The 8,062-nt window shown below is 47.1% G+C and overlaps 1 long non-coding RNA gene across 1 annotated transcript; it reads right to left on the bottom strand.

The window, feature by feature from the left end:
- Positions 1–1,142: 1,142 nt before the first annotated feature.
- Positions 1,143–6,978, bottom strand: LOC108586224. The gene is made up of 3 exons (XR_001903169.3): positions 6,277–6,978; positions 5,736–5,815; positions 1,143–1,740 (listed from the first exon to the last, which is right to left on the bottom strand). It is a non-coding gene; the product is annotated as an uncharacterized LOC108586224 (long non-coding RNA).
- Positions 6,979–8,062: the final 1,084 nt, after the last annotated feature.

The following is an 8,062-nucleotide window of genomic DNA, read 5'->3' as shown; positions in this document are numbered from 1 at the left end:
CCCAGCGTGGCCTTTGGGGTTCACTGTTGGCCTCAGCTAGATGCTCTGGGGTTTTCGACGTTGGTGTGGGGATACTTGTTGGCTGACACTCGACTGCTCTGGGTTTCTGGCATTTGGGATTGTAGGCCACCCCTAGGCGCTCCAGAGTTTTTGGCACTGGCATTCCCTCTGGGATTGTGGGTTAGAGGCTACCCTAGGGGAATCTTGGCCTTGCCTTTTCTTGTTTCGTACCAAGAGTTATTTCCTGAAACCACCTTTTCTTATTGTCACTTTATCTACACTTTTTCTTCTATGCTTTGTTTTGTCATATTTTGTTTGCCAGCACTTTTTTAATGCCTTGCTACCTTGACTTATTCCTTCTCTGCAGGACATGGGAATCTGAAAGGGGACGACAGCAAAGGTCCAGCTTCTTCTCCTGTTGCTAAACTTAGAAAAACGCCTGCGCCCAGTTGAAATCCTTGCTAGACACGGGGACGATCATGAGCATCCCAGAATACTTACAGCTAGGGTGTCTTTTATGCTGGCCAGTGTTTAATGTTCTTCTGCTAGTTCTAGCCCAAGAACAATTGGCATAAAGCTGTGGTTAGACCTGCAGATTTCTGAGCATTGGTCTTGGTAAAGGCCTGGTGGTGTAGACGTTAAGGTTGCTTGGTTTAAATGTTCTGGAATTGCATCTGTTTTCAGGCCCGGTAACAGTATGACTCATGAACGTAAAACATCTTCTGATGAAATTAGTATATAAATTGATATTTCTATAGGGAAGACTACTCAATTGTCAGCTTCACCATAGCTCATAGTAATCATAACTCTCCTGGCTTTAGATCTGTTGAGTATGTAAGAATTAAAATTTAAGTCTTCATAATCTGCATATTCATAGCATCAATATCATCAATGTCCTATAGTTTTGATGGTAAGCAAAGGGCTATTAATTTCATCTTTGATGTATAAAATATGTACTAGATGAAGTTCAACTTAAAGAAATTCATTTTCTATTGCAAGACCGTTTGGGTCCAATACAAAAATTAGAAAATCAAGAGATTTGGTCTAAACATGGCTCTATACATTATAATGCTATTTCACATTTGGATTTATTGTGTAAAAAAGAAGAAAAATGGGAGGAGGTCCCTTATGTACAGGCTTTTATGGCCCTTTACTGGCTCTTGTTACTTCCAGGCACCAGGAAGGCACATCTAAGGGAACCCGTCCTAGCTGCTCCCCCTAGAGGGCCTGTGCCCTCCTTGGAGACTCCTCAGTTCCCCAGTTCTGACCTGAGGGGGGTTCAGCCAGTGCAGGATTCCACCCAGGGTCATCAGGCCCCCATCCCCCTTATACAGCCAGCCCCAGCCTATACCCCCGACTGCTGAGGAAGCAAGCCCAACAGGCACCCTCAGAAGCGGGGCCCCATATCAGCCCTTAAAGTCAAACTTGTGTCTGTGGCGAGAGGCAGCTGATGGAAACGGGGGCAGCTGATGGAAATGGGGGCAGCTGATGGAAATGGGGGCAGCTGAAGGGCAGGTGCCATTTTCTATGTCTGACGTGGCTCCGTGCAAGGAGGCACGTGGCCGGTTTTCAGATGATCCGGAGTTTTATGGAAGAATCTAAGTCTACGAGGTCTGACGTGGCTTCGTGCAACGAGGCATGTGGCCAGTTTTCAGATAATCTGGGGTTTTTGGAAGAATCTAAGTCTACCATGTTCTTTCACTTGTCATGACTTGTAAGCACTGTTGCTCACTTGCTGTGCTGTGAGGGAGAAGCAGAGGGAAAAGTGTGAGATTAAGCCAGTCAGTTATGACAAGGTTAGAAAAATAAGTCAGGGAAGGATGAAAATCTGTTTCAAGGAAGTTTGGTTGAGGCACTCAGGAAACGTAATGACGCAGATCACGAACACCCAGAAAGGCAGGCTCTCCTGGGTATACATTTTATCCCTGAATCTGCCTCCAACATGAGGAGGAAGCTACAGAAAGCAGAAATGGGACCTGAAACCCTGTGAGCCAACTCCTGAATATGCCCTTTAAAGTTTGCAACAATAGGAATAGGGCAAAAGGGGTAGAATTAAAAGCAAGATAAATAGCCAAAATGTGCAATTGCTAACAGTTGCTGTCAGTGCCTTGCCCCTCAGCCTTACCTGTCCTGAGAGAGTGTCGTGAGATTGGCATCTGACATGCCCAGACAAGAGCTCTTGACTTGCTGGCCCCTGGGTCAAAATCAGTGTGCCTACCATAAGCAAAAGGGCCTTTGGCAATGAGAATGTCCTAACCTTCCCTGGTGAGAAAGAAAAAAGCTGCCTGCCAATACTAGAGCTAACCTTCTTCGGGTAGTCCCAGCGAGGTGCTTTTGTTGTTGTCGTTATTTTTTGTTTTCTGTTTTGTTTTGTTTTGTTTTGTTTTGTTTTTTTGAGGGGGAGTCTCGCTCTGTCATCCAGCCTGGAGTACAGTGGTGTGATCTCGGCTCACTGCAACCTCCGTCTCCTGGGTTCAAGCAATTCTCCTGCCTCAGCCTCCCGAGTAGCTGGGACTACAGGTGTGCACTACCACACCCAACTAATTTTTTTATTTTTAGTAGAGATGGGGTTTCACTGTGTTAACCATGATGGTCTCAATCTCCTGACCCCAACGAGGCGTTTTGCTCAAGTAAGTGTACTGGGGGCCTTGGACCCTTGGCCTGGTGGATGGCTTCCTGCAGGCAGACAAGTGGCCACTTAAACGTTTTTCTTTGGTGTGTCTGCTGCTGGGTGAGCTCTCTGGTGGCTCAGGGACTGCAAGGTCTCACATTGAGCCATGTGGTTCACCCCCTCCTTTCTACAGAATCTTTCTCCACTTCCCCCTATCTTTCATACTTACCAGGGAAAATAAAATGTGGTTAGGTAAACAGGTCCCAATTTTATAAATAATTTGGATCCAGCTGTCTTGCATGGGTCATGTCATTTGTGTGATGTGTGTTGTGTCTAGCATGCTATCAAATTGGCTTATAAATAAGAGTGCTCATAAATTAAACAAGTCAGTCTAAATATGTTAGTTTGAAGGGAATGTTGTGTCTTCTAAAATTTAACTTGAAAATTTTTACCTATGTAAACCACTGATGTTCATAGGTTTTGGAATGGTTAAAATGGCTTTAAGTAGTGAGCTTTTGTATGGCTTAAAAATCTTGAAATTGTAGAATACTTCTCATCTACAGAATGCTAATGTCTGTTGGGCAGTTCAAGATTTCTTGCTTCCTACATGTATATAAAATGTGCCAGGGAAGATATATTCTTTATTGGGAAAAAATAACTTTTGTCCAGAAAGTATTAAATGAGAGGCTCAGAATATGAGGGAACCAGCGAGTAGAAAAGAGAGAAGTGGGGAGAGTTATTGATGGAAGCTATATCTATATCTATCTATCTATATTATTATTATTTATTATTTATTTTTATTTTTTTGCAGGAGGGATATGACGAGTGACTTACAGGTGCCCACCACCACGCCTGGCTAATTTTTGTATTTTTAGTAGAGACGGGGTTTTACCATATTGGCCAGGCTGGTCTTGAACTCCTGACCTTGTGATCCACCTGCCTCGGCCTCCTAAAGTGCTGGGATTACGGGCATGAGCCACCGCGCCCCGCCGATTAAAGAAAAATTGTTTGTGGTAGACTTTCTAGGGAATGGTCTATGTATTGGAACTGGGTTTTCTTAAGGTATTGATTTATCAAGTTATGAGAATTGCTGCTTTTAAAGCTCCAACCAGCTTCTTTTAAAACTTCTTTGGGCTAAGTGCAGTGGCTCACACCTGTAAATCCCAGCACTTTGGGAGGCCGAGGCAGGTGGATCACTTGAGCCTAGGAGTTCACGACCAGCCTGGGCAACATGGCAAAACCCCATCTCTACAAAAAATACATTTAAAAAAAACAGTGTAGTCTGGGCGTGGTGGTGTGTGTCTGTAGTCCCAGCTACTTGGGAGGCTGAGGTGGGAAGATCACTTGAGGCCAGGAAGTCAAGGCTGCAGTGAGCTGTGATCACACCACTGCACTCCAGCCTGGGCAGCAGAGCGAAACCCTGTCTCACAAAACAGAAGCAAAAACTTCTTGGGTTGGTGTCCCAGAGGTTCAGCTGTTGTGTGTCTCTTCTGTCAGCTCTTTCTCCCCTTGAAAAGGTCCGGGATGGTGGCTCTTTCCTTTAGCTTCTTCGTCAGCTCCTGTAATGTTTTCTCTTCCATTTCTAACTGATGTCATGGCCTGATGCCAAAGTGTTTCATCTTAGAGGTCTGTGGGAGCAACGTTTTCCCCGGTACAGCTTGATGCTATGTTCCTGGATTTTCTTTATTTATAACTTTATTTTTGGCTTTTAGTTTTTGACTCTTATTGCTCTAAAGGGTTTTGAGGACTAATGCTTGCCTGCCCCCCTCTATTCTTGTCTGGCCTAGAATGTTCTATTGGCTAGAGGTCTTTTGACTCTAAGTCCTTTGTCCAAAGGAAATCCCCTTCCCACTCCCCCCACCAAAAAAAAAAAAAAAAAACCCTAAAAAGCTAATTCAGGCCATGACAGGAAACAGGGGTTGGACACGTCTCACTATGCCCCCCTGCCTGGAATTTAGGCCAGGCACAAAGGCCCTTCAAAAATTATAAGAAGGCCAGGAGCAGTGGCTCACGCCTGTAATCTCAGCACTCTGGGAAGCTGAGGTGGGAGGATCACCTGAGGTCAGGAGTTGGAGACTAGCCTGGCCAACATGGTGAAACCCTGTCTCTACGAAAAATACAAAAATTAGCCGGGCACGATGGCAGCTAACGATGGCAAATAGCTCCCTGTTCAGCCAGAAAACTTGGTCTTATTAAAACCTTAAAAAGGAGGATTCCCCCAAGGATCAATTACAACCAAAATAAAAGGTCCTATGTGGGGCATTGTTAAGTGTTCCCTCTGCTGTTAAACTTTAGGAAGTCACTCGCTGGGTGCACTTAACCTGCGTCTTCTGCGTCCCTGCAGGCATGAGAGGAGGGCACCATGCCCTTCACCTGTGAGCCCCTGGAAGGCATAAAGCTGTTGTTTTGCAAATACACACAAATCACGCGGTGAGGAGCACATGCAGTCATCAGCCGTACTGATTATTCTCGCCTGGCTTTGACCTTTCTCAGGACCTTTACTATCTTATCATTACTAACTTTTGGCTCCCTTATTGGATTTTGGGTTTCTTCCCACCCAACCTTCGTTTCCCCCATGATCAGACCAACTTGTAAGGCAGCCTCACCCTTTTTCTGCCCCCTCTTCCTTTGATGCAAGAAAGATGAGCCCTAAAATTGGAGTTTTGCCAGGAGGGTTCTTGGCTTCACCCAGGAAAGAGTTCGAGGGCAAGCCCACGGTGTTAGCTGCTCCCTGTGGAGCGGGGCTGACTCACAGGCAGTGCGCCCCGAGTCCACAGCGTATGGGCTGTTGGCAACCACGTGGGCTGTTGGAAAGGCAAAGGACCTTTCCCAGGACCTCTAATAACTATCTTATCATTACTAACTTTTGGCTCGTAGCAAAGCTCAAGTCCTGTTGACTGCAGCAATTCTCCACAAAGACAACGCTGGTACAGGCTTCAACCCATCCTATCCTCTGACCTGGAGAATGAAAGCACCCGGCCTCAGGAGCCCTTAGATCGGGCACCAGAGATTTTCCCTCCTCCAATGTTATGCAGGGCCTATGCCCACGAACGCAGCAGGAACAGTTCTAGAAGACAGACCCTGCCCTTCTGCACCCCCTTAAGATTAAGGCGAAGGATCTCACCTCTGAGGGCGCGGATAAGGTAGGAAGATGGCAGGACTTGTTTTCTGGTCACAGCCCCGCTGACCAAAACAGGATCTGGTCTGGATGGGATGAAGTGGAGACAGGAATCAGGGGATGGCGAGAAAGGTAATCCCTGGCTGCCATCATTGCTCATGGCGTAAGACCCTCCCACCGGTGCCATGATAGTTTGCAAATGCCATGCAATGACCTGGAAGTTACCACCTTTTTCCACGGCAATGACCCAGAAGTTGTCACTCCTTTCCTAGACAATTCTAAGTAACCCACCCCTCAATTTGCATTGATCCCTGCTTAATCTGCACCTAAAAGAAGTGGGTATAAATACGGTTGCGACAGCCTGAAGGCTGTGGATTCACTGCCTGTGAGTCAGCCCCGCTCCACAGGGAGCAGCTAACACCACCGGCTCGCCCTCCAAGTCTTTCCTGGGTCAAGTCAAGAACCCTCCCAGCAAAACTCCAATTTTAGGGCCCATTTTTCCTGCATTGAAGGACGAAGGGGCAGAAAAAGGGGGAGGCTGCCTTACCATTCGTCTGATCACAGGGAAATGAAGGTTGGGTGGGAAGAAACCTAAAGTCTAACAAAGCAGTTATCTGTACGGCAGCTAGCCCTCTCCGAAGGAATCCCGCTTTGTGGTTTTGGCTTCCGAGCGAGTACGACTTCCGCGTCTGCAGAATGCCATCCTCGCATCGGAAGGAAGAAGGTGAACTCGGAGGTGGAGACATGAGCTGGATGGTGACGTTGGTCTCCCGTGGCTGCCATAACAGGGTGCTGCACACTGCATGGCTTGGGACAACAGGCACCTGCTCGCTCTCTGTCTCCAAGGCCAAGGTCTGACAGTGAGGTGTGGGCAGAGTGGGCTCCTCCCACGCCCTTCTCCCACACAGTGGCTGCTGGAGGCCCTGGGTGCACCCTGGCTGGTGGTGGCATCCCTCCAGTCTGCTGCCTCTCGGCCTGGGGCTCTTGCTCTGTGCTGGTCTGTCTCTACTCACAGGCAGTGCGCCCTGAGTCCACAGCGTATGGGCACAGTGTATGATGTCATAATCCTATGACATCAGCCATAGGATTTAGGGCTGGCCCTAATCCAGAATGACTTCACTTTAACTCACTGCACCTGCGAAGAACCTGTTTCCAAACAAGTTCACATTCTGGAGTTCTCGGTGAACAGGTGTTTGGAGGGCACTGTTTGCCACAGGACAACTACGTATCACAGTGCTGGTGATGTGACCACACAAATGAAATACGGTTGCCAACAGCCGTGACTTTTTTTTTTTTTTTTTTGAGTCAGAGTCTCGCTGTGTTGCCCAGGCTGGAGTGCAGTGACGTGGTCTCGGCTCACTGCAACCTCCACCTCCTGGGTTCCAGCAATTCTCCTGTTTCAACCTCCCAAGTAGCTGGGATACAGATGTGAGCCACCACGCCTGGAAAATGTCTGCATTTTTAGTAGAGACGGAGTTTCACCATGTTGATCAGGCTGGTCTTGAACTCCTGACCTCAGGTGATCTGCCTACCTCGGCCTCCCAAAGTGCTGGGATTACAGGCGTGAACCACCACGCCCAGCCTTCAGGTGACTTGTAAGCATAGCATTCACACTGTTTATACTTAGAAGGATATTCTCTGAGGACAAAAGATCATCTTTTGTTTTCATTTTTAATTTCTAAATAGTCATTTTGAAATGATTTCAGAGTTATGAAAAAAGTTACAAAAAACAAAAACAGTGCAAAGAATTCCAGCATATCCTGTAAGCCGTTTCCGTAGAGGTTATCTCATATAGAACCATGGTGCAAGGTTCAAAATCAGGAAATTAACACCAATGCAATACTATTTTTAAAAAATTCTTTTAAATGCAATACTATTAACTAACGTACAGGCCCCATCCCAGTGTCTTTCTGGCCCACGGCCCAGTCCAGGACCACACATTGCATTTGCTTGTCATTCTCCGTGGCTGCCTCCCAGTGGGGACAGCTTGGGGAGTGTGGTCATTGTCCAGCACACAGCTGCTTCTCACGGCTGCATTGAGGGCACATCCTCTGGGCAGGACCCACAGAAGCTATGCCAGGCTGACCTCAGGGCATCTCATCAGGAGATCTATGATGTGGGCCTGTCCTTTACTGGTGTGTTAAGCTTGGTTGCTGGGATCAGGGGCGTCTGCCAGGCCTCTCCGCCGCCAATTTGCGTTTTCCCTTTAATTATCTCGTGGGGAGATAGTTTGAGGCCAAGAAATATCCCATTTCTCATCTTAATTTTGCCTACTAATCATAACATCTCTCGATGGTTCCTGTGTTGTCCGCAAAATGGCAATTCTCTGTTGC

The sequence above is a fragment of the Papio anubis genome, chromosome 5 (genome assembly GCF_008728515.1).
Source record: "Papio anubis isolate 15944 chromosome 5, Panubis1.0, whole genome shotgun sequence".
NCBI lineage: Eukaryota > Metazoa > Chordata > Mammalia > Primates > Cercopithecidae > Papio > Papio anubis.
This window is presented reverse-complemented; position numbering and strand designations above follow the sequence as displayed.